This window comes from Gorilla gorilla, chromosome 3, assembly GCF_029281585.2.
Source record: "Gorilla gorilla gorilla isolate KB3781 chromosome 3, NHGRI_mGorGor1-v2.1_pri, whole genome shotgun sequence".
Taxonomy (NCBI): domain Eukaryota; kingdom Metazoa; phylum Chordata; class Mammalia; order Primates; family Hominidae; genus Gorilla; species Gorilla gorilla.
Window position 1 is genome coordinate 59,711,068 of NC_073227.2, and position 26,369 is coordinate 59,737,436.

Sequence of the window (26,369 nt, forward strand, 5' to 3'; positions counted from 1 at the left end):
TTTGTATTTCTGTGGGATCAGTGGTTATATGCCTTTTATCTTTTTTTATTGCATGTATTTGATTCTTCTCTCTTTTCTTCTTTATTAGTCTGGCTAGTGGTCTATTTTGTTGATCTTTTCAAAAAACCAGTTTCTGGGTTCACTGATTTTTTGAAGGGTTTTTTCTGTCCCTATCACCTTCAGTTCTGCTCTAATCTTAGTTATTTATTGTCTTCTGCTAGCTTTTGAATTTGTTTGCCCTTGCTTCTCTAGTTCTTTAAATTGTGATGTTAGGGTATCAATTTTAGATCTTTCAGGTTTTCTCTTGTGGGCATTTAGTGCCATAAATTTGCTTCTAAACGCTGCTTTAAATGTGTCCCAGAGATTCTGGTACGCTGTGTCTTTGTTTTCATTGGTTTCAAAGAACATCTTTATTTCTGCCTTAATTTCATTATTTACCCAGTAGTCATTCAGGAGCAAGTTGTGCAGTTTCCATGTAGTTGTGTGGTTTTGAGTGAGTTTCTTAATCCTGAGATCTAATTTGATTGCACTGTGGTCTGAGGGATGGTTTGTTATATTTCCATTCTTTTGCATTTGCTGGGGATGGTTTTACTTCCAATTAGGTGGTCAATTTTAGAATAAGTGCAATGAGGTGCTGAGAACAATGTATAGTCTTTTGATTTGGTGTGAAGAGTTCTGTAGATGTCTATTAGGTCTGCTTGGTCCAGAGCTGAGTTCAAGTCCTGAATATCCTTGTTAATTTTCTGTCTTGTTGATCTGTCTAATATTGACAGTGGGGTTTTAAAGTCTCCCACTATTATTGTGTAGGAGTCTAAGTCTCTTTTTAGGCCTCTAAGAACTTGCTTTATGAATCTGGGTGCTCCTGTATTGGGTTCATATATATTTAGGATAGTTAGCTCCTCTTGTTGCATCGATCCCTTTACCATTACATAGTGTCCTTCTTTGTCTCTTTTGATCTTTGTTGGTTTTAAGTCTGTTCTATCAGAGACTGTGATTATAACCCCTGCTTTTTTTTTTTTTTTTTTTGCTTTCCATTTCTTTGGTAAATATTCCTCCATCCCTTCATTTTGAGCCTATGTGTATCTTTGCATGTGAGATAGGTCTCCTGAATACAACACATTGATGGGTCTTGACTATTTATCCAGTTTGCCAGTCTGTGTCTTTCAACTGGGGCATTTCGCCTGTTTACATTTAAGGTTAATATTGTTATGTGTGAATTTGATCCCGGCATTATGATGCTAGCTCGTTATTTTGCCTGTTAGTTGATGCAGTTTCTTCATAGTGTTGATGGCCTTTACAATATGGTATTTTTTGCAGTGTCTGGTACCAGTTGTTCCTTTCCATGTTTAGTGCTCCCTTCAGGAGCTCTTGCAAGGCAGGCCTGGCAGTGACAAAAATCTCTCAGCATTTGCTTGTCTGTAAAGGATTTTATTTCTCCTTCGCTTATGAAACTTAGTTTGGCTGGATATGAAATTCTGGGTTGAAAATTCTTTTCTTTAAGAATGCTGAATATTGGCCCTAACTCTCTTATGGCTTGTAGGGTTTCTGCAGAGAGATCCACTGTTAGTCTGATGGGCTTCCCATTGTGGGTAACCCGACCTTTCCCTCTGGTTGCTTTTAACATTTTTTCCTTCATTTCAACCTTGGTCAATCTGACGATTATGTGTCTTGGGGTTGCTCTTCTCGAGGAGTATCTTTGTGGTGGTCTCCATATTTCCTGAATTTGAATGTTTGCCTGTCTTGCTAGGTTGGGGAAATTCTCCTGGATAATATCCTGAAGAGTGTTTTCCATCTTGGTTCCATTCTCCCCATCACTTTCAGGTTCATCAATCAAACTTAGATTTGGTCTTTTCACATAGTCTCATATTCCTTGGAGGCTTTGTTCCTTCCCTTTTATTCTTTTTTGTCTGATCTTTTCTTCTCATTTTATTTCATTAAGCTGATCTTCAATCTCTTCTATCCTTTCTTCTGCTTGATAGATTTGGCTATTGATACTTTTGTATGCTTCACAAAGTTCTTGTGCTGTGTTTTTCAGCTCCATCAGGTCATTTAAGTTCTTCTCTAAACTGGTTATTCTAGTTAGCAATTTATCTAACCTTTTTTCCAGGTTTTTAGCTTCCTTGCATTGGGTTAGAACATGCTCCTCTAGCTCAGAGGAGTTTGTTACTACCCACCTTCTGAAGCCTACTTCTGTCAATTTGTCAAACTCATTCTCCATCTAGTTTTTTTCCTTTGCTGGTGAGGAGTTGTGATCCTTTGCAGGAGAAGAGGTATTCTGTTTTTTGGAATTCTCAGCCTTTTTGTGCTGGTTTCTCCCCATCTTTGTGGATTTATCTACCTTTGTTCTTTGATGTGGTGACCTTCGGATGGGGTCTCTGAGTGGACATCCTTTTTTTGATATTGATTCCTTTCCTTTCTGTTTGTTAGTTTTCCTCTAACAGTCAGGCCCCTCTGTTGCAGGTCTGCTGGAGTTTGCTAGAGCTCCGCTCCAGATCCTCTTTGCCTGGGCATCACTAGCGGAGGCTGCAGAACAACAAAGATTGCTTCCTGTTCCTTCCTCTGGAAGCTTCGTCCCAGAGGGGCACCTGCCAGATGCCAGACAGAGCTCTCCTATATGTGGACCCCCTCTCTCCTGTGGGCCCCTACTGAGAGGTGTTTCCCAGTCAGGATACATGGGGTTCCAGGACCCACTTGAGGCGTTCTGACCCTTAGCAGAGCTTGAATGCTGTGCTGGGAGAACCGCTGCTCTTTTCAGAGCTGTCAGGCAGGGACATTTAAGTCTGCTGTAGCTGTGCCCACAGTCGCCCCTTCCCCCAGGTGCTCTGTCCCAGGGAGATGGAGGTTTTATCTATAAGCACCTGACTGGGGCTGCTGCCTTTTTTTTCAGAGATGCCCTGCCAAGAGAGGAGGAATCTAGAGAAGTATTCTGGCCACAGGGGCCTTGCTGTGCTGTGGCAGGCTCTGCCCAGTTCAACCTTACTGGGGGCTTTGTTTACACTGTGAGGGTAAAACTTCCTACTCAAGCCTCAGCAATGGTGGACACCCCTCCCCTCAGCAAGCTTGAGCATCCCAGGTCAACCTCAGACTGCTGTGCTGGCAGTGAAAATTTCAAGTCAATGGATCTCAGCTTGCTGGGCTCCCTGGGGGTGGGACCCACAGAGCCAGACCACTTGGCAACCTGGCTTCAACCCGCTTTCCAGGGGAGTGAAAGGTTCTGTCTCGCTGGCGTTCTAGGTACTAATGGGGTATGGGGAAAAAATCCTGCAGCTAGCTCAGTGTCTGCCCAAACGGCCGCCCAGTTTTGTGCTTGAAACTCAGGGCCCTGTTGGTGTAGGCACCGGAGGGAATCTCCTGGTCTGCAGGTTGCAAAGACTGTGGAAAAAGCACAGTATCTGGGCCAGTGCACTGTTTCTTAGGCACAGTCCCTCATGGCTTCCCTTGGGTAGGAGAGAGAATTCCTTGACCCCTTGTGCTTTCCCAGCGAGGCGACATCCCACCCTGCTTCGGCTTGCCCTCTGTGGGCCGCACCCAGTGTCCAACCAGTCCCAGTGAGATGAACTGAGTACCTCGGTTGGAAATGCAGAAATCACCCTCCTTCTGTGTGGATGTCACAGGGAGCTGCAGACCAGAGCTGTTTCTATTCAGCCATCGTGAATTCCATTCTGGTTTTTGTTTTTAAATGCTGAGTCATAATATCTACCTCAATAATTCTGATTCTGAAGTTCTGAAACAGGATTGTGACGGGGATACAAAATGACATGGTTGCTTTGGCAAATGGTTTAGCCTTGAAAACAACTCAAATATCCATCATCTGCTAAGTAACTCGATTGTGGTATACCCATACAATGAGTACTTCTCAAAAAGAGTTAAAAAGTACTGAGAAATGCAGTGACATGTATGAATCTCAAAATCATTAATGCAAAAATTAAATAAATTAGACACAAAAAGTAACATATAGTATGTTTTCAATTACAGGATATTCTAAAAAAGGCAAAAGTAAAAAAGGGGACAAAAATCAGTTCAAGATTGCCAGAGGCTGGGGATAGAGGGAGAAGATTAATTGCAAAGCATAATGAGGAGTTTTCTAGGGTGATTAAAATGATCTATATCTTGGCCAGGTATGGTGGTACAGGCCTGTAATCCCAGTAGTTTGGGAGACTGAGGTGGAGGATCACTTGAGGCTGGGAGTTTGAGACCAGCCTAGGCAACAAAGCAAGATTTGTTTAGACCAAAAAAAAAAAAAAAAAAAAAAATTAGCAAGGTGCAGTGGTGGAGAGGTGACAGTGTGCTGGCAGTCCTCACAGCCCTGGCTCGCTCTCAGCACCTCCTCTGCCTGGGCTCCCACTTTGGTGGCACTTGAGAAGCCCTTCAGCCTGCCGCTGCACTGTGGGAGCCCCTTTCTGGGCTGGCCAAGGCTGGAGCCGGCTCCCTCAGCTTGCGGGGAGGTGTGGAGGGAGAGGCGAGAGCGGGAACCATGGCTGTGTGAGGCGCTTGCAGGCCAACTGGAGTTCCGGGTGGGTGTAGGCTTGGTGGGCCCCACACTCGGAGCAGCCAGCCGGCCCTGCTGGCCCAGGCAATGAGGGGCTTAGCACCCGGGCCAGTGGCTGCAGAGGGTGTACTGGGTCCCCCAGCAGTGCCGGTCCACCGACACTGTGCTCAATTTCTCACCGGGCCTTAGCTGCCTCCCTGCGGGACAGGGCTCGGGACCTGCAGCCCGCCATGCCTGTGCACCCCCTCTCCGTGGGCTCCTGTGGGGCCCAAGCCTCCCCGACCAGCACCACCCCCTGCTGCACAGCGCCCAGTCCCATTGACCACCCAAGGGCTGAGGAGTGCGGGCGCAGGGCATGGGACTGGCACGCAGTTCCACCTGCGCCCCAGTGCGGGATCCACTGGGTGGAGCCAGCTGGGCTCCTGAATCTGGTGGGGACATGGAGAACCTTTATGTCTAGCTAAGGGATTGTAAATACACCAATCGGCACTCTGTATCTAGCTCAAGGTTTGTAAACACACCAGTCAGCACCCTGTGTCTAGCTCAGGGTTTGTGAATGCACCAATCGACACTCTGTATCTAGCTACTCTGGTGGGGCCTCAGAGAACCTTTATGTCTAGCTCAGGGATTGTAAATACACCAACTGGCACTCTCTATCTAGCTCAAGGTTTGTAAACACACCAATCAGCACCCTGTGTCTAGCTCAGGGTTTGTGAATGCACCAATCGACACTCTGTATCTAGGTACTCTGGTGGGGACTTGGAGAACCTTTGTGTCACACTCTGTATCTAGCTAATCTAGTGGGGATGTGGAGAACCTTTGTGTCTAGCTCAGGGATTGCAAATGCACCAATCAGCACCCTGTCAAGACAGACCACTCGGCTCTCTCTAAAGTGGACCAATCAGCAGGATGTGGGTGGAGCCAGATAAGAGAATAAAAGCAGGCTGCCAGAGCCAGCAGTGGCAACCCGCTGGGGTCCCCTTCCACACTGTGGAAGTTTTGTTCTTTCGCTCCTTGCAGTAAATCCTGCTGCTGCTCACTCTTTGGGTCCCCACTGCCTTTATGAGCTGTAACACTCACCACGAAGGTCTGCAGCTTCACTCCTGAAGCCAGCGAGACCACGAACCCACCAGGAGGAACGACCAACTCCAGACGCACTGCCTTAAGAGCTGTAACACTCACCTCGAAGGTCCGCAGCTTCACTCCTGAGCCAGCGAGACCATGAACCCCACCAGAAGGAAGAAACTCCGAACACATCTGAACATCAGAAGGAACAAACTCCGGACATGCTGCCTTTAAGAACTGTAACACTCACCCCGAGGGTCTGCGGCTTCATTCTTGAAGTCAGTGAGACCAAGAACCCACCAATTCCGGACACAGTGGCATGCATCTTAGTCCCTCCTACTTGGGAGGCTGAGGCAGGAGGATCCCTTGAGCCCAGATGTTCCAGGCTGCAGTGAGCTATGATATCTTATCTGCGATGGTAGTTATGAGACAGTATATATTTGTCTAAACTCATTGAACTTTGTAATTGAAGAAGGTGAACTTTGTTATATATAAATGATACCTTAGCCTAGTTTAATACAGAAATCTCTGTAATTGTCTTAGTCTTTGACAAACTTAAAACTGGAATAAACTTTTTAGTCAAATAAAAACAACCATCTCACAGAAGTTAGGAAACATTCAGTTAAAGAATTTTAGAATAAGAAATGAAAACCAAATTCTTTCACTTGACTTTTAACGGAGTACTAATTAAACCATAAAATCCCAGTGAAAATAAAATAATAGGAATTCTCATGAGGCTCTGAAAGGATTCAACGCTTATCTAGTTTTCAAACTGCCTCCTAAGGGAATCATGAATTTCAGGTCATTGTGTGCTTAGAGATAAAGAGTACCCTGCCCCAACTAATCTTCTCCAAAATGAGCTGAAATCCCACAATATTGTAAAGGAATCTTAGAAGTTATGTTTTTCTGCAGTGAATCTATCTGGTTTTGTAGTACGAGACAGTTCATTTCCTTTTCCAAGAGTGCTTACATTTAAAAAATTTCTTGTTAAAAAATGGAGAAGGTTCTTGTCTCTTGTAAAACTATGCATTGACTGAGTTTTAAATAAAATTGTCACTTATGAAGTTACTAAAATTTGTCTTATATCACATAAAGGGCTAGGGCTTCTTCTTAGTGGCTTCTGGGTTTTACAAAAGCTTGAGGTGCTGCACAAAACATATATTTTTGGATTCTCATTTCACCGTTTCTCTCCTCTAGTATCTGTTTCTTTATACCAAATATTTCTGGCACACAGTAGTCTAATGAGGTGTTTGTTGCACTAAAATCTATGAGGCTCTTCTAAGCCAAACACTGAGAATGGGGTCGGGGACTTCAGAAGGAGTCTGAATAGTTACAGATATTTACTGTCAGCTTATGGTGTGAAGTGACTACTTATATGATATTTTCTAATTTCTTGAGTAGAAAGGATTGAAGTTTCTGAAGACTTTCACAGAAACAGTCACTTTTTTTTTTTTTTTTTTTTTTTTTTGGAGATGGAGTCTCGCTCTCTTGCCCAGGCTGGAGTGCAGGGGCGCTATCTCGGCTCGGCTCACTGCAAGCTCCGCCTCCCGGGTTCACGCCATTCTCCTGCCTCAGCCTCCTGAGTAGCTGGGACTACAGGTGCCCACCACCACGCTCGGCTAATTTTTTGTATTTTTAGTAGAGACGGGGTTTCACCGTGTTAGCTGGGATGGTCTTGATCTCCTGACCTCGTGATCCGCTCGCCTGGGCCTCCCAAAGCGCTGGGATTACAGGCATGAGCCACAGCGCCCGGCCAACAGCCACATTTTTTGAGTTATAAAAATATAAGAGTTTATAGGAGTAGAGTATGATTTTATTTTTGGAAGTAACCTTAATGGTTGTATAGAGGATGTGTCAACACAGGACAGGAGGTATTAAAATAGTTCTGACTGGAGTAAGCTAAAATGGTTAGAATACATTGCAATCAGCCAGATGAGCAATGATGCAGAATCAGTGCAAATAGATTCGGAAGGCAACCTGTAGGGACTTGGCGATCACTTGAATATACAAAGAGATAGAATGTAAGAAGGATTCCAAAAGTTCCTAAGTATTGTCAATTGCCTTAAACTGCCAAATGCTAGAGCAGTGATTTTTTTTAAACAATGGTTTCAGAGCTTATCGATGTACCTCAAACTTTGCATAGGTGTGCCACAAAGCTTTTATCAACACATAATTTAATTTTTATTCCACCTTAGCATTCCTATTCCAGAATACACCATTTTGGGGTGGGGATTATTTCCATGAAATATAATGCTTGTTCTCATTATTTCATACAATTCATTTTTTTTGCAGTGATTCAGTATATCCCTACCAGTAACAAATTCTTATTGAATAAAGTCATTAATCTTAATATCACTTTTTATCTGACAGAAAACTCTTCATTGAGTGATAGTCAGTTCCTGCACTCCAAATCTCCTCACATGCTAAAATTGTCCTCCTCTAAAGACATTTCAACTAAAATATGTCAGGGAAAATGAAACAAAAATACCCTAAACACTAAAACTCCATCGTTTGATTTTAAAACTTTTCCCTTTTATCAGAGTCCAGATCTGCAGGAAGTGTTGATGACTTGGTCTGTAATTAAAAGAAAAGGTACTTACAAGAAACTATTCATACAGTTTATAATGTCCCCCAGGATCATTTAACTGACTAATTTGGACAGCCTAGACAACAAATTGAGGGACCGATCTCCTCTCCTTTTATAACTCTGTAAACATAATCCCAAATTGATTGGTGTCCAGTACATGAGAACCAAATGAAAAATTAATTAGATTGGCTGCAACCCTGAAGTGAGCACTTTAATGCTTTGTTGCTTTGTCTATTTGATCCTTTTTCTTTTGATTTATCAGTAAAATAGCCCATGTGGAAAAAAATAATAGGAAAAGCAAGCATCAAATGAATGCAGACAAACCGTAACACCAAGCAACTTCTGCATAGTGTAAGATTTAGAGTCAGTCTCTAGGAGTTAACTTCACTATAAGCAACATATTTAGATGAAATAAATTGTCATCACTTATTAAACTTATGAGATTCTTTTCTTGTGTATTTTTTCTTTCTGTAATGGGAACAATTTCGTTAATATCTTTATCTCTTCATTTCAGCTGTAGCTAGATATTCATTAAAGAAATGACTTGAAAGCAATCATAGTCATATAAATTTAAAAGCGTTTTTACAAGGTAACCTCCTGATTTTCCATGAGTAAAGGTACTAAGAACCTTGGAGGCTAATGGCTATATGGGGGACATGAAATTATTTTTCCCCGACACCCATTCCTGTGCTCAACAATTCTACTTAGAATTTCAATAATTACTATTCGCTCAATATCTTGACAGTGAAAGGGCAAGTTTTAGTGGAACTGAAACACCCTCCCAAGAGATTGATAGAATCTGTTTTACAACAGCTACTATCACACTTGCTTATAAATAAAAAATATATTATGCTTATTTCTTATGCTCAAAAACAAGGTCTATCGAATATAAAATATATATGTGTCAAATATAAAACAAATAAAAGTTATGTTTTATTTATATTACTTTAAAATGTATCTATATATTAAACCAGTGGCCATCATAATTTTCATTAAATAGCTTATAACTTTCTTCCTTAGTTAGAATTCAATAATGAATGAAACACAAATTCATTGGGTAATGCATAATATTATATTAATTAATTAAGTGATGTAATTTAATTAATAATACACATGAATTAAGGTTCAAAATTTAGCTGAGTAAAGTTCAGAATTTACAAGTAAAAATACAAAAACATCTCTGGTTACCTTGAAAGGCAAATTCTTTAAATTAGTTATTAAAGTCACAAATTAAAATATTAATTAAACTGACTCTGATTAATTTTCAAAATCAGCTGAAAAATATTATTTAATATGTAATCTGTGGTAGGCAGAACGATGGTTTCCAAAGATACCCACACCCTAACCTTTGTAATCTGAGAATATATTACCTTAATGGCAAAAGTAACTTTGCAGATGGAATTAAGATCAAGGATTATACAACAGGGAGATTACCCGGATTATCCAGGGGTGCTAATTTAACTACATAAGACTCTTAAAAGTGGAAGAGATAGGAGAGTCAATCCAATGGGAGGATAGAAGGAGAAAGGAGAGATTCAATACATTGCTGCTAATTTTGAAGATGGAAGAAGAAGGGACCTGAGCCAAGGAATGCAAGCAACCCCTACAATCTAGGAACAGGTCTTAGCTGACAGCCAGTGAGGAAAAAGGATCCCAGTCGTACCACTGCAAATAATTAAACTGTCAACAACCTGAATGAGTAAGCAAATGGATTCTCCCTGAGAGCCTCCAGAAAAAATCTAGCCCTGTTGACAACTTAATTTGAGCCCAGTAAGACCCATGTAAGACTTCTGACCTACAGGACTGTAAGATAATAAACTTGTGTTGTTTTAAGCTGCTAAACTTGTGGTCATTTGTTGTGGCAGCAATAGGAAAGTAATAGACTAATAGTAAAGAAAAGCACCAGTGGTATCAGTTACTTGTGAGCTAATGAGTGTTAATTCTTATACCATGTCCAATTCCAAGCTACACTCTTGGGAAGGTCCACATTATTTGCTTCCCTTCCTATAAATAATCTAAATTGTTGATCTGGTCTTGTTTGCTTATTTGTTTGTTTGTTGTTGCTCTTTTTAAAAAAGTGAGAAATGGCTCTTGTGGAGCCCATCCATTCCAGAATTATCAACAGAAATTTTTTCTTCTATTGAATTAGAAGCTCTAAAGAAAATAGCTTAAGAAAGGCATTGCCTACCCTGAGGCAAACTTATTATGGGAAATTTCTCTTTGTTTTTTTTTTGTTTTACCTTATCAATAGCTACCTCTTTTTCTCATTTTGAAGAATTTTCAAGTTTGTAGGGTCTTCATGCTTGTTTCTGGCTTCTGAGCCTTTAACAATAGTACAAAAAGAACTACTTTTTAAAAATATGACTTTATAATATACTAATAAATGTGCTAAATAACTTAAATTTATTTAATGTAATCTTCACATTAGCAAAATATTGTAGGCACTGCTATAATCTTTCTACCATGAGAAAACTAAGACCACAAGAGGTTACCTGCCTAAGGTTAGATACACTTGTGCCAAGTTGGCCAAATTACACCATAAAATCCAGATAGTGTGTTTCCTGATGAGCAAGTATTCACTGTGCTCAAATTTCTTCTTTCTGGTGAACCATTTTCTGACCACCTGGCACTTTCTATTTCTTTCCATTCCTACTATTTTTTTCATAATACTTATTGTGCAGCATTATCTTATGTATCTACATTTTAAAAATCTGTTTCCCCTACTAGAATGTAAGATCCATGAGGATAAGGGATTTGTCTTTTGTTCAGTGATTTATTTCCAGTATACAGAACAATGCCTGGCATGCAATAGAAACATAACAAAATTTTTAAAATAAATGAACATGTAGGTGAATATGACAATCATATGCAGTTCATATTCAATTTGACTGTAGATAAGTCCTATGTTCCCAACACTATTCTAGTCTAATCAAACATGATTTCTGTATTATTAAGAGGAAAAAAATGCATAATGGCTTGAATGCAATAGAATTTTCTAATTTGCTAAGCGATCCTTGATGCATTGTCACTTTTAACATGTATATTCAAGATCTCCCTGGGACTCATCTCCATTAGTCTGTGGAAGTGGAAAATGGAATGAAGACATGTTTGTGGGAGGTTTCAATGGTTCAGATCTGGAAGAGGCACTCATCACTTTTGGTTACATTCTATTGGGTTGGAACTTAAGAACAAGGCCACACTTAATTGCCAGGAAGAATAGATGAGCAAGGATTAGATATGTTTCTAAAAGTCCTTATGAAAGTTACTTTCCGTAAGATACTTAAAGCCAAGGTAGGGGGAGAGAAGTTCAAGCTCATAGTATGATGGGAATAGTACTGTGCTTATTCAGACACTTGGCAGAAATTAAATAACACATTCAACTTCAGCACTGCTAGAGTTAATAAATGATTATCAAGCGTAACTGTGCTTATTCAGATGCTTGGCAGAAATTAAATAACACACTCAAATTCAGTACTTCTAGAGTTAATAAATGATTATCAAGGTGTGACAGTACTGTGCCCTCATGGCTAGTAACAGCAGGAAGCTTTTATCACCCATAGGGATAACATGAAAAGGGCAATAATGAGACAAAATTTAGTATCTATTACCAGGACCACCAGAGTGGTGGTGTTGGTGAAAAATGCAACCAGCCTATACCATTTGGCACAGAAGGAGCTGGGGGAATAATTACTTTGACTACAATCTAATCCATCCTCTATATTTCCTGCCATGAGTCTCACGGCTGAACTCAACCAGAAGCCAAAGTGTTCATGAAGTCCATGTGATGAGCCTCCTGGGGCACAGAACTGATAAAGAAGAGTGAACGGTGGTTCTGGATGGGGCTCATGGAAGATATTCACAACATAAGCTCAAGTAGAAACAAGAGTGTTCTATAGGGTCATGGAGAAGTATCTAAGTGATATTGTAAAGTAAGAAAAAGTTTCTTTCCTCTAGATATTTCTTCAATGTATTGCCTTTCAACTAAGGAATAATTGATATAAATATTATAATTGATTCTAAATAAGATATTTATTTATTCCCTGAGTCAATATGTACCAGGCATTTATTTTCTGTGAAGATCTTTATTTGACAATGAGAGAATAGTAGCAATAAAACAAATGTGTGTCTCTACAGAGCCTAAAATCTAGAATATAGTTGAGTTAATCTGATCATATGTAGCTTAATAATATGGATTCATTCTGGGACATACATTGTTAGGTGATTTCATTGTTGTGCAAATGTTGCAGAGTGTACTTACACAGATCTAGATGTATAGCCTACTACACATTTAGGCTATATGGTATTGCCTATTACTCTTAGGCTGCAAACCTCTACAAGATGTTACTACACTGAATTCTGTAAGCAATTGTAACACAATGGTAAGTATTTGTGTATCTAAACATATCTAAACACAGAAAAAGTATAGTAAAAATATGGTCTAACACATTTTTTAAAAGGTACACCACTAAATAGCACTTACTATGCGTGGAGGTTGCAGGACTGGAAGTTGGTCTGAGTGAGTCAATGAGTGAGCGGTGAGTCAATAGGACATTACCGTATGCTACTATAGACTTTAAAGACACTGTACACCTAGGCTACAGTAAATTAATAAAATATTTTTCCCTTCAATAATGAATTAATCTTAGCCTACTGTAACTTTTACTTTATAAACTTTTTAATGTTTTTCACTCTTTTGTAATAACTTATGTTAAAACAAATATATAGAGCTGTACATAAACACTTTTATTATCCTATAAGCTTTTTCTATTTTTAATTTTCTTTTTACTTTTTAAAATTTTTCACTAAAAATGAAGACATGAACACACACATTAGACTAAGCCTACACTTGGTCAGGATCATCAATATCACTGTCTTCCACCTCCACATCTGTGCCACTGAAAGGTCTTTCGGACAATAACATGCTTAGAGTTGTCATCTCCTATGATAACAATGCTGTCTTCTAGAATGTCTCCTGAAGCACCTGCCTGAGGCTGTTTTACAGTTAAGTTTTTTTTTTTAATAAGTAGAAGAAATACATACAAATGTATGAAAAGAATATTGAGGTATTCTGGGATGTATAATCAGCTTCCTTAGCATCTCTCCTGTGATTTGTTACAACTACAAAGAAACACTTCACCCACAGAGAGAATTTCTTACGGCCTATGATGAAGGAGCAAGAACGTGGTTTATTGTACCAGGTGGCTTGATACAGAGCCAGACAAAGGAATAACTTAAGTGACAAAGGAAGTACAGTGTGCTATAAGAGACCACAGTAAGAGCCCATTTGAAATCTAGAAAATGACCTCTGTGGAAGTTGGAATGTTTTGCGGGGGAGAGGGGTGGGGTGTTGAGAAAAGCAGAGGGAGAGAGAGAGGTTATATTTCAGGTGAATTATATTGTTCATCACAAGGAAGGATATATGTAAAGATGAGGAGTAATAACAGGGTGTGTTCAGAGAATTCCAGTACATCAGAATGATGAGAACATAGAATATGAGTCACATGAGTGCATTTAACAGAATTTTAAAATATGATCCTTTAAACTAAACTTTACGTAGGACTTTTAATTACTGAGTTACAATGATAAAGTATTTTGCGGCAGAGAGACTTGGTACATGATCAGCAGAAACAACTTCTTAAACAATGAGTTACTTATGTAATGAAAGACGCAGTCTGTACTTCCTTCCTGCCTTTCTTTCATGAGCATTTATAAAACACTTGTTATATGTCAGTAACTCTGCTGAGTATCAAGATTACAGACTGGAAACCATAATACAGGCTACAGTGTGATAAGTTGTATGATAGGGGTCTATGGAACTCCAGTGGAAAGGTACCTGTTCTCCTTGGGCTATGATGGAGATGTATGGTAGGCTGCTTAGAGATGGTGATTCCTAATCTGAATAAATAAGGATAATTAGGAGTCAACCAGGAAGAGAAGGAGAGCAGGGACATGTTTTAATCCAAGCACAGAGAACTGTGTGTGAAGGCACACAGGTATAAACAAGCACAGTGTATTTAGAGAGCTGTCTGTTTGCATTGCTGCAGCCCATATGGGAATAGAGTCTGATGAGACTATTTTGAAATTATGAAGTACCTCGTATACCATAGTTTTAGTCTGTAAATGAAAACAGTTGAACTATTTTAAGTGGTCTTGAGAGTAATAATATGTTCCAGGCTCTATACGAAGAACTTTACATATATTGCCTCATTTAAGCAGTTTTATAAAGTAGTTGCTACTGGGTGTTTTTTTTTTCTATTTTGCACATCTATCTATCTATCTATCTATCTATCTATCTATCTATCTATCTGTCTGTCTGTCTGTCTGTCTGTCTGTCTGTCTGTCTGTCTGTCTGTCTGTCTATCTATCATTTCTCTCTCTCTCTCTCTATATATATATGTGTGTGTGTGTAGATATATCTATCTATCTACCTATCTATAAAGAGAGAGACTTAAAATGTTTACACAGTCCTAGAAGCCAGACCATCTGATTCAAGAGACAGCTTGCTTAACCATGATTCTGACCTGGCACAATTTGGTTTACTTTTTTTTGAAGGGTTACTCTGTGGGAATGTGAATGATGCACTAATGCAGCAAAAGTCAAAAGACACGGACATCAGTTAGAGGCTATTGGGATAACCAATGTGAAAAAATACTCATGTTCTTACCTAAAAGTAATTGCTGTTGAGATAATCAAGAGTGGAAACTTTTTTAAAATACTTTAAGGAAGCAAAATTAATAGCACTTAGCAAGTGATTAAGTGTGAGGCTAAGAGAAATGCAAATGTTAAAGAGCACTTTCATTTTTCTGACTTTGGTATATAAGTGAAAGATTATTGTCTTCCCTAAGGTATGGAGTTTAGTACACAAGAAAGAGTGGGTTTTGCGGTATGAGAAAGATGAAGACACATCTGGACATGTTAATATAGAGATGTGTGTGGGGCTTTCCAGTAAGATAGTTTCTTAGGATAGTGGATGTAAGGATGCAGAGTTAAAGAGAGTTTCGAGAAGGAGACATAGGTTAAAGGAACTGTTCTCAGGGTTGTACACATGAATGTCATCATTTTATGGCTTCTGCATAAAGGGCAAAATGGACGCTCACTTTTCTTTGTATAAAAGCATATCTTTTAATATATTTTACAGCATCCCATATTGATCTGACCCTACTGTGCCTCCTGTCTCATTTCACACCAATATTCACTCCAAGCAGCAAATCCAACACCAGCCCCATTCTTGATCCTTAATCATATGAGCCTCTTTAGCCTTTCTGAAATATGTATTTTCTATGTATTATTTTCTATTTCTATTTGTTAATCCAATACACTATGTTGTCTCTCACCTTTGAGTAGTCACAAATAATAATTTATCTCTTCTGGATATTGTTTGTTCATTTCTTTACTGAACCCTCCTTCATGCTTCAATGATCCATTTAAATGTTATTTCAGCTGATGTGCATCGCATAACACCCCAGGCCTCTGAAACACACTTGCATCTGAGTTAAGAAACCCTGTGAGTTCCCATTGCACACCACAGTAGTATTCCAGCCGTATCATAGGTTAATGATGTGTGCTTACCTTTCTGTACCCCGAGTAGACTCTAAGCTATAAGGCTAAGCTCTTTTTACTCCTACCAACCACATGCATTCTGAGCATCTACCATAGTTTTGGTGCTGCAGTACAGAAAAAGTATGATAATTTTGGGAATGAATAAACAAATGAGTAAGTAAGAAGGAAGAGGAATAAGGAAAGAAAGAAAGACTGAAAAGACAAAGTTTTAAGGAGAAGTAAGACAATTGTCTTAAAATGGAATTGTCTTAAAAGAAAATGGGAAGGAAATAACAAAATCAGGGAAATATTTCATAGGATCCAAAGAGGCAGAGGTCAACATGTTAGCATAGTGTATGCCAAACTGAAAAGAAACAGAAATTATGCACTGATGTTGCAACTTGGAAGTAAATTTTCAAACCTGTCCTGATGGAAGTGCCGTTGATTTCAGTGTCAGATTATAATGGCTTTTCTTTTGAACAAATGAAAATGATTGGTCTTCTTGTCAAGATAAATACAAGACTCTTTTCCTCCAACACAAAGGAGAAATGGGTACTTATAAATAATTTAGTAAGTGCTAGCTTACTATTCTAAGTTTTTTATGTATATGAGAGATGTCTTCTTGTTACATATAAAATGGCCAGACAGCAAAAGATCTTTTGTGGATTAGGTAAATATAAATACTGTATCAATATTATACCACAATTCTATGCATGTTAGGATGTATAAGCAATAAGTATTTTCCCCCAAAATTGCAAAGGAATTTCTAATGGCCCTAACATTACGGTAAATTAATGTAATACCGAACTACTTTATTTTTTCACTGTAATACTTATTTATGGTCAGTATATACCTAACCAAACAGATATCCTTATAGGTCATTTTTATTTATGAAATAGATGTTTTAAAAATTCACATAGTATTTCCAGTTTTGAGGGGTAAAAGATTATCATTATTATCAATAATTTTTGGTTATATATCTATTGTCATCTTCTAAGCCATGTATCTTTATCTTATTGAATTAAATTTTTGCTTAGAGGAAACATTTAGTGCATTTTCTGTTCTTCATTCAAAATTAAATAAAAGTTCAGGAACACCTGTGGATATATTTGTGCCTTAAAAGAAAGGAAACATATCTAATTTTTGTATATACATTTATCACTCTTCTCCATCAAGGAATTTTTTAGTTGGTACTACTCATTCAAAATGAAGTTACTGTAAGTCTCTAAAGCATGTGATCTTTTAGCACATATGTTAGCTTATGTGGAGGCAGAAACAATATAATTAATGTAAATGTTGTGAAACTTTACAATAGGGAAATGTGTAAGTAAGATTAAAAGGTCTAGAGTTAAAATGTCACAACTTCTAAAGGTGTAATTAAAGTACAAAACATATTTGAAAATATATTTACTGTTAATACATTCACAATCATATTGAATAATACCAGTTAATAATAACCTGTATTTTAAATACCATACTTCTTTACAAAAAATTAGTTATGAGAATTTTTAGAAGAGAATTTATGACAGGTTATTTTACATCTTCCCTCAATGTTGTAGTTTATGAAATTCAGTTTGCATTATTGTTTTTCTTTAACCGTGTTATATTAACTATTGGTTGGTAAGCTTAAGAATCACACTCCTTTGTTTCTTTCTGTTTGCAGGCATGTACAGAATTTCAATAAAGCCCTGGAAAATGTTGCATAGACTACTGTCATGCGTCATTTTGTTGTGCTTCGCTTTACTGTGCAGCATGGAGTGTATTTTTTCAAATAGGTTTGTGACAACCCTGCACTGAGTAAGTCATCAGCACCATTTTTCCAGCAGCATGTGCTCACTTTTTGTCTCTATGTCACATTTTCCCAATTATCACAATATTTAAAATGTTTTCATTATTATATCTGTTATGGTGATCTTGGATCAGTGGTCTTTGTTATTGTCATCATAGTTTTTGGGACATCACAAACCACACCCATTCAAGATGGCAAAGTTAATCAGTAAAGATTGTGTGTGTGTTCTGACTTTGCCATTGACCAACCTCCCCATCTCTCTCCCTTTTCCAGGGCTTCCTTATTCCCTAAGACACAACCATATTGAAGTTAGGCCAATTAATAACCTTACAATGGCCAACTGTTCAATTGAAAGGAAGAGTCACACGTATCTCACATTACCTTAAAAGCTAGAAATGATTAAACGTAATGAGAAGATATGTCACAACAAGAAACAGGCAAAAATCTGGGCCTCTTTCCCCAACAGTTAGCTAAGTTGTAAATGCAAAGGAAAAGTTTCTTAAGGAAATTAAAAGTGCCATTTCAGTGAACACATGAATGATAAGTAAAATGGCCTCATTGCTGATATGGAGAAAGTTTGAGTGGTACAGATAGAAGATCAAACCAGCCACAACATTTTCTTAAGCCAAAGCCTAATCCAGAGAAAGATCCTAAGTCTCTTCAATTCCGTGAACGCCAAGATAGGTGAAAAGCTGAAAGCTAGCAGAGGTTAGTTCATGAGGTTTAAGGAAAGAAGCTGTTTCCAGAACATAAAAGTGTATGGTGGAGGTGCAAGTATGATGTAGAAACTGCAACAACTTACCCAGACTAAGTTGTTGAGCTAAGATAATTGAAAGTGGTGACACTTCACAACAGGTTGCCAATGTAGACAAAATAATTCTTCTATTGGAAGAAGATGCTATCTAGGATTTTCATAGCTGGAGAGGAGAAGTCAATACTTAGCTTCAAAGCTTCAAAGGACAGGCTGATTCTCTTCATAGGGACTGGTGCAGCTAGTACCTTTAAGTTGAAGCCAATGTTCATTCACCATTCTGAAAATCTTAAAGCTTTTAATAATTATAGTAAATATATCCTGCCTATGCCTGGAACAACAAAACCTGGATGACAGCACATCTGTTTATAACATAGTTTACTGTATATTTTAAGTTCACTTTTAAGACCTACTATTCAGGAATAAAAGATTCCTTTTAAAACATCACTGTTCATTGGCAAGGCATCTGATCACCCAAGAGCTTTGATGGAGATGCGCAAGGAGATTAATGTTATTTTCATGCCTGCTAACACAATATTAATTCTGCAGCCGATGGATCAAAGAGTCATTTAAACTTTCAAGTCTTATTTAGGAAATACATTTTGGAAGACTATAGGTGTCATAGATAGTGATTCCCTCATGAATCTAGGTAAGGAAAGATATTCTGGAAAGATTCACTATTCTAGATGTCATTAAGAACATTCACAATTCATGAAAGAAGGTCAAAATATCAACATTAATAGCAGTTTGGAAGAAGTTCTAAACATCATGGATGACTTTGAAGGAGTCAAGACCTCAGTGGAGTAACTGCAGATGTGGAAATAGCAAGAGAATGAGAACTAAAAGTGTAGCCTGAAGATGTGACTGAATTGCTGCAATTTCATAATAAAATGAGCAGTTGAGGAGTTGCTTCTTAGGGATAAGCAGAGAAAGTGATGTCTTGAGAATGTATTCCTGGTGAAGATGCTGTAAACATTTTTGAAATGACAATAAAGAACTCAGAATATTACATAAATTTAGCTAGTAAAGCAATAGCAGAATTTGAGAGGCTTGACTCTAATTTTGAAAGAAGTTCTACTGTGGACCCAATGACATAAAATAGCATTGTATGTTATAGAGAAATCTGTCATGAAAGGAAGAATCAACTGATGTGGCAAACTTCATTGTTATTTTATGTTAAGAAATTGCTACAGTCACCCCAACCTCTAGCAACTACTACCCTGATCAGTCAGCAACCATCAATACTAAGGCAACACACTCCACCAGCAAAAAGATTAACTCACCGTAGGCCCAGGTGATAGTTAGAATTTTTTAGCAATAAACTACTTTTTAAATTAAGCCCTGTACATTTTGTAGACATAATTCTGTTGCATACTTAATAGGCTATAATATAATGTAAACATAACTTTCCTATGTGTTAGAAAACCAAAAAGTTTGTATGATTCTATTGCAAATTTGCTTTGTTGCTGCGGTCTGGAAGCAATCCACAATGTTTCTGAGGTATGCCTGAATATAAAGTAAGGGAAAAACAATTCTATCTGAGATTCTCCCTGTTTTACAATGAAAATCTAGAGAGTAAGAATGGAAATAATACTATTGTGAAAATTGTGGATCTGGAGTTTAGTCTAAGGTTTATACTTGTAAAAGCTCTGTATCTTCTGAATCATCATTTGTGAAAATTGGAGAATTTGTGACATATTTGAAGGTCCCTCCTGACTCTATGAACTTATGGTTTGTCATTGCCACTTAGCAAGACAGTTTGCTATTGAATTCTTACTTGTGGACGCTCTGACCATTTCTTTAAATACTGTTGACTTTTCTAGAGATGATATTTGTCTACTATAACATCTGAAATAATTCTAATGAATTTCATGAAACAAATAGTGATGTAGAATATTATGAAAATAATAGTACATGAAACCAATGTCATTATGCTTCTGATAAAAGAGGTCACAAAGCTAGCCACTCTGTGAATATCATATATTGTCTGCATTTTTATTTATCTGCAAGGTTTTATGAATCCAATTTTACCCTCAAGCAAACTGAGATGGAGAGTTAGATAAATGCTCAGAGTAGCACTGCTAGTATTTATGACAGCAGGGTAACTCCTACTCTCAAGTTCCAAAGCACATGTTAGTTACACTGTGCCTGGAGTAATGTTTGATGAGAATCCTAATTGAATTAGGACTTTTTGTTTGTTTTGTGGGTTTGTGTTGTTGTTGTTGTTTGTTTGGTAGAAGTGAGAGAATTTTTATACTCTCAGTATAGAGTTTTATTTTCCAATAAACTATAATAGAACATTTGTCTAGAGTTTCTCTAAGCATCGGATAAGAAAAAGAAAGTTGAATTTGCCTCCTTCTGAAACACTAGTTGGCTCATTGTTGGATTTTGATGTCAACAATTTAAAGAGAAATCAATGCCAAAATGGACATAAAGCTGAAGATGATCTATAGGATGCTGCAGGTTAAAAAACCTCCGTTATAATTCTCATTCAATATTTTTCTTAATAACAGCATTAACATTTACCCATTTACTTTATTGGTCCAAGCAAAAAGGAAGAAAAGGAAGTAGACGGAAGGAAAGATAGTAAACACTTAGGTAGTATTTATGTGCAGGGCACACTTCTAAAGACTACATATAAAATATATTGTAATATTTACAGCAACCCTGTGAGTTAGTTATTAATATAACATTAGGAGAAAACTGGAGGACGGGTATGCATGCATACAGTGGACACTTATCAAACACTCTCTACTCTTTTTTTTATTGCCTTTCTATATGTGGTGAATTCTCAACATTATAAAATGCTCAAGCATCTTGGCTGGGTGCAGTGGCTCAGGCCAGTAATCCCTGCACTTTGGAAGGCAGAGGTGGGAGGATCGCTTGAGCCCAGGAGTTCAAGACCGGCCTGGGCAACATAGGGAGACCTTAATCAGTACAAACATTTAAAAAAAAAAATTAGCCGGGCATGGTGGCACATGCCTGTGGTCCCAGCTATTCACGAGGCTGAGGCGGGGGATCACTTGAACCCGGGAGGTCGAGGATGCAGTCAGCCAAGATTGCACCACTGCACTCCTGCCTGGGTGACAGAGAGAGACCCTGTCTCAAAACAAGCAAACAAAATAAAATCATCATCTCTAATATAGAATTAAAACCTCAAGTAAACAGTATGTCTTTCAGTAAAGATGCAGATGTTTCCATGTAAGTCTCAATTTAGATTAACTTAATTCTTTTGGGCTGGCAGTGAGTGCCTGGCCAAGTTCTTGATGCAAATGTGTCCCCAGTTCTGTAATATTTGTAAGAGAAAAGTTGAATTCCTGACATTTGATACTTGGTGATCACAGCCGCAGCGGTGACAGTTTTTTTTTTTTTTCCGAGACGGAGTCTCACTTTGTCACTCAGGCTGGAGTGCAGTAGCACAATCTCGGCTCATTGCAAGCTCCGCCTCCCGGGTTTACGCCATTCTCCTGCTTCATCCTCCCGAGTAGCTGGGACTACAGGTGCCTGCCACCAAGCCCGGCTAATTTTTTGTATTTTTAGTAGAGACAGGGTTTCACCGTAGCCAGGATGGTCTCGATCTCCTGACCTCGTGATCTGCCTGCCTTGGCCTCCCAAAGTGCTGGGATTACAGGCGTGAGCCACCGCGCTCGGCCGCAGTTTCTTTACTACACAAATTCTGGAGTGTGATTATGTCTCTGTAAGGCTTGCCTCCAGAATCTTTTTCCAGACCTCAATGATTCTATGAGTTGGCTAAATCCTTTAATAAATTATTATTCTGCTTAAATTAATCATAATGATTCTGTTGCTTGCAATCAATGTCATTATCCAATACTCTCTGTATCAAAATGCAATCACGGACACATGGACATTATGTATTTACATGTATTTATGTGCATGTGTATTGCATATACCCAAGCAAAATTAAAAGCACTCCCACAGCATAGATGAAAGTTAACATTTATTGTTTACCTATGTAATTTCAGACACTCTGCCAGGTCCACTGGGCGGTATAACAATACATTCTCATAGTCTTGTGGGATAAGGCCATTGGCTGCCTTTCCATCCTGCCTTCTTTAGGCTTATAAACAACTGTATAGTAAAATTATTTTAGTGTCGCTCCTATCTGGTAAGAATCCTTAGGGAGGAACCATGCTTCGTATCCTTTGCAATGAAGAAAATAGCATTTCAGAACATTCCAGCCTGCAACTAAGTTAGAAGTAACGCTTTTATTCAAATTAGATTTCTTAACTCGCCATTCACTTTTGTTTATTTTGTAATCTGATTTCCAAAATACATTTTACCATTTCACTTTTTTATTTGACTTTCTGAGAAATCTTTAATATGGAATTCATAATATTGTCTGCTTATTTTTGTTCCTATTAAAAATAGGTTTTTAAATTACATTTAAAATTGTTTGTTTCTGGGTTTGAAACATACTGTTTCAAGCTGTGTCTTTCTGGTGCAACTAATATGGTTTTTCTGTGGTAATTTTCTTTATCTAGTTTTTTTTAAATTTTCTCTAGCTCACATTCTATCTGATTTTTTTTTTATTATACTCTTGCTGAGCTGCTATACTTCCCGTTTGAGGTCTTATGAAATTGGCTAAGTTTGATGTCATCACAATGTCTTTGAACTATTTTTTTCTATGTTGTCTTCATCTGCCTCTTGTTTTGCCTTCTTTTATTCTTTTTGCAATGTTTTGCATAGATTCTTTGCCTCTTCTTTTTTTATCATTGCTGATTCTTTATTTCCTCTTGAGTCTGTTGTTTGTAGGAAGTGTTGTTTGTGTGGGGGAAGGAGGGTTGTGGGAGTTGGTTAGAGAAGGAGGAATCAGAACTCTACTTCCAGCTTGCAGGAATAATTTTCATGGAGCAGCACTGAGTGTGAGAGGACATTCCTTTAGCGTTTCCTTACTCCTGGCCCCCTGTTTGGCAGCACAGCTGCTGATAATGCAGAGTCTTTTTCACTCCCTCCTCCTAAATGAACAGACTGCTTTCTGTAAACATAGCTTACTTGTGGTGTTCCACACTTCTTCATACAATCTGGTTTCAGGGGAAATTCTCACCCTTAGCCCGTGCACATTGTTTCTGTTCTTCTAAAGAAGGAATTTTGGGATTTTATTCCTCAGAAGTTTTGCCTTCCTATTGAGAGCTAAAAGCTTTGTCAAAATGTGGAGCCTTATCTTCTATTGCTACCCTATGAGCATTCACTCATTCATGTGGCAAATATTTCTGAGTTAAGTATGCCAAATATTTCTGAGTTAGTTCCTGGGGAACATTTGCCAATATGAAAGTTTATGGACTGTACCCTCAAAACATTTTCATTCTTGTTGAAAAGAGTTATGCACATAAAAATGACAATGCAATAAATTAATTCCAATAATGGAATTATGCACAAAAAGCTGCAAAATAAAAATCAATACCCAAATCTGTCTACATAATGCAAAAGATGCTTCAGTGAATTCATAAAATAAGTTATAGATCTGCTATATTTATCATACTCTGCTATGTGCAGAGGCAGCAGTGACTAAAAGGTCAGCAAAATTCCTAGTTGGCTAAAAAAATGACATAACTTTTAATTGGACAGATTAAGGATAAATAGAAGTTTTCCACAAGCATGATGGAGAATGTTCTGAGCAGTGGGAAGAATGCACAAGGAAGGAAAACTTGAGAAAGTATGGCAAGTTTTTGAAACTATGGAATGGCTAATGGTGGATTAGAAATTCAAGCAATCTTTGTAATAGGAGATGTTGCTAGGCAGGTAGGATAGAGTCACATAAGAAAGTGCATTGTAAACTATTACAGCAGTTTGTGTTTTATCTCAGAGATGAAGTTGAAATAATTTTTTATTATAATAAGGGAATGACGCCATCAGATTACTATGTAAGTGAAAACACTCATAAATATGAAGGACGGATTGGAGAAGGTCAAGACCAGAATCAGAATCTTAGGCAGTGTATTTGTATTGACAGACAAAGAATAGGAAAATTCTGAGCTTAGGTAATTGTAATAGGATTTGAGAGAAAGAGACAGAACAGTGGCAACAAAAATGGAAGGATTTTTTTTTTTCAGCTATTCTGCTCTGTGTTATAAGTAAAGGGCCTCAATCCCTCTCAGGTTTCTGATGGAAACAAATGGATAGATTGTGGTGCTGTTTACCAAGCAGGGGATATGTCTTATAATGCTTTATTTGATGGGAAATGTATTGTAAGGTTTCAAGGTAATTTTAGAAAACCAATTTCTAAAAAGTAAGTCTGCATACAGGGGAGCTTTAGTCAGGCTTCTATCTTACCCATCACTATTTCTTAGGTTAAGTGAGTTCTCATTTATGTTTCCTCCACCAATTTATTTTATTGCTCCCTTTGTAGTCTGGCTTCTTCAGCAAGGTTTATATTATTGTCTCTTCTATAAAGTTAGATGTTTTTTGATTTGGGTTTGGCATGAAATAAAATCTGGCTCCAATGTTACTTACACTCTAGAGCCAAACAGTATTCGACTAACCCAGTGTCTCTGTCTTATGTTCTATCTCAAATTCCTGATTGATTGAATCAGGTGACTACTCCTGGTTGAATTAATGTCAGTCCTTGGAGTACGTAGGACAGCCCCTTTCAGACTGTAGATAAAGTAGATGTTTTAAAAACAAGGGTATACATGAGGATGGCACCACTGGCATGTATGGTACATAATATTCCAAAACAAAACAAATGGGTAAGAATATTTTAGGTAAATAGATAATGAGCTTAATTTTTAGTATCTTAATTTTAATAAACCCTTATGTTACCAAAGTAGAAGGGGATATAGTACAACGAGACATTGCAAAAGGTCAGATTCTCTCCAAAGTGGACTCTGAGGTGAAGGTTTGCATGCAGACAAATTATCAGGGAATACCCTTGGGATCAAAATATACTAAGGGGTTGGAGGAAGTAAAGTTATGCAATTGAAGTATTGAACTGAGGTACATTTTCGAAATAGACCTTACCCCATCTCAGAAAAGCTCTGGATTTGGAATGGCTCTTCGGAATTGTCCAATATTGCCAATAATAAGTTAGACATTTGTATTTCTATATTCAGAAGTTGTTGGAGGCAGGGATCCCCAGGGAGCAAGTATGACCTGGGACAAAGCAGATTTTTTCTAAAGAATGTAATTCTTGGAAAGAATTTAGATGAGAGCTACAACACTCCAAGCAGCTGGGTGAATTAGTTCCTCAGTCCTCAAAGAGGGATCTCAATGGCACAGCCCAGCATCTACTCTGGATACTTATCATTTTTGAGATTTAAAGATTTAGAGTTGGTAAACAGGATCATGTAGACAGTAGGTGAAACCATAAATTGAAATTATAGATGGAGATAATATACATTGAACACCTAGGATCAGAGAGGTCTGGGTAGCTCCAACATCAAAAGAGCGAAAGAAGAGTAACAAATCCTGAGAAGGAACCAAAGTGGGTAAATCAAGAGACTGTACATGTACCAGATGTCAAGTGCTATGGTCTGAATGTGTCTCCCAAAATTCATGTGTTGCAAACTTAATAGCCAATGCAACAACGTTGGGAGGTGAAACCTCTTTTAGGAGGTGTTTGGTTTATCAGATCTCAGCCATGTGAAGATACAGCGTAACTCCCTGCAGAGGCAGCAGCTTTCAAACTGCTATCTTGGAAGCAGAGCTGCTCTCACCAGACACCAAACTTGTCAGCACCTTGATCTTTGACTTCCCAGCCTTTAGAACCATGAGAAAATAAAGCTCAGTTCTTTATAAATTACCCAGTCTCCATTTTTTGTTTGTTTGCTTCTTTTTTGTTTTTGTTATAGCAGTACAAGCAAACAAAGGCATGAAGTAAAGAGAGGGAAAAAACCCACAACACTAAGACTTAAAGGAACAAACTAGAATACTTTTCCTGGACCCTGCCCTCACATTCCTGACTCCATGACTATATTGATGTTTCTCAAGAACATGCTGAAATCTTTCTCTATATCTCTACTTGTTAATATCCAATTATTCTTTGTCAATTCATTCAAATGTTGTCTTTTTACGGAATCATCTCTAATCATTTTAACAAAATGGTGATATGCCTCTTCAAACTATCAACAATATTATTTTCTCATTCTCAATACTCTTTATTTTTTGGTTTTCTATTATATTTAGTTCTTTT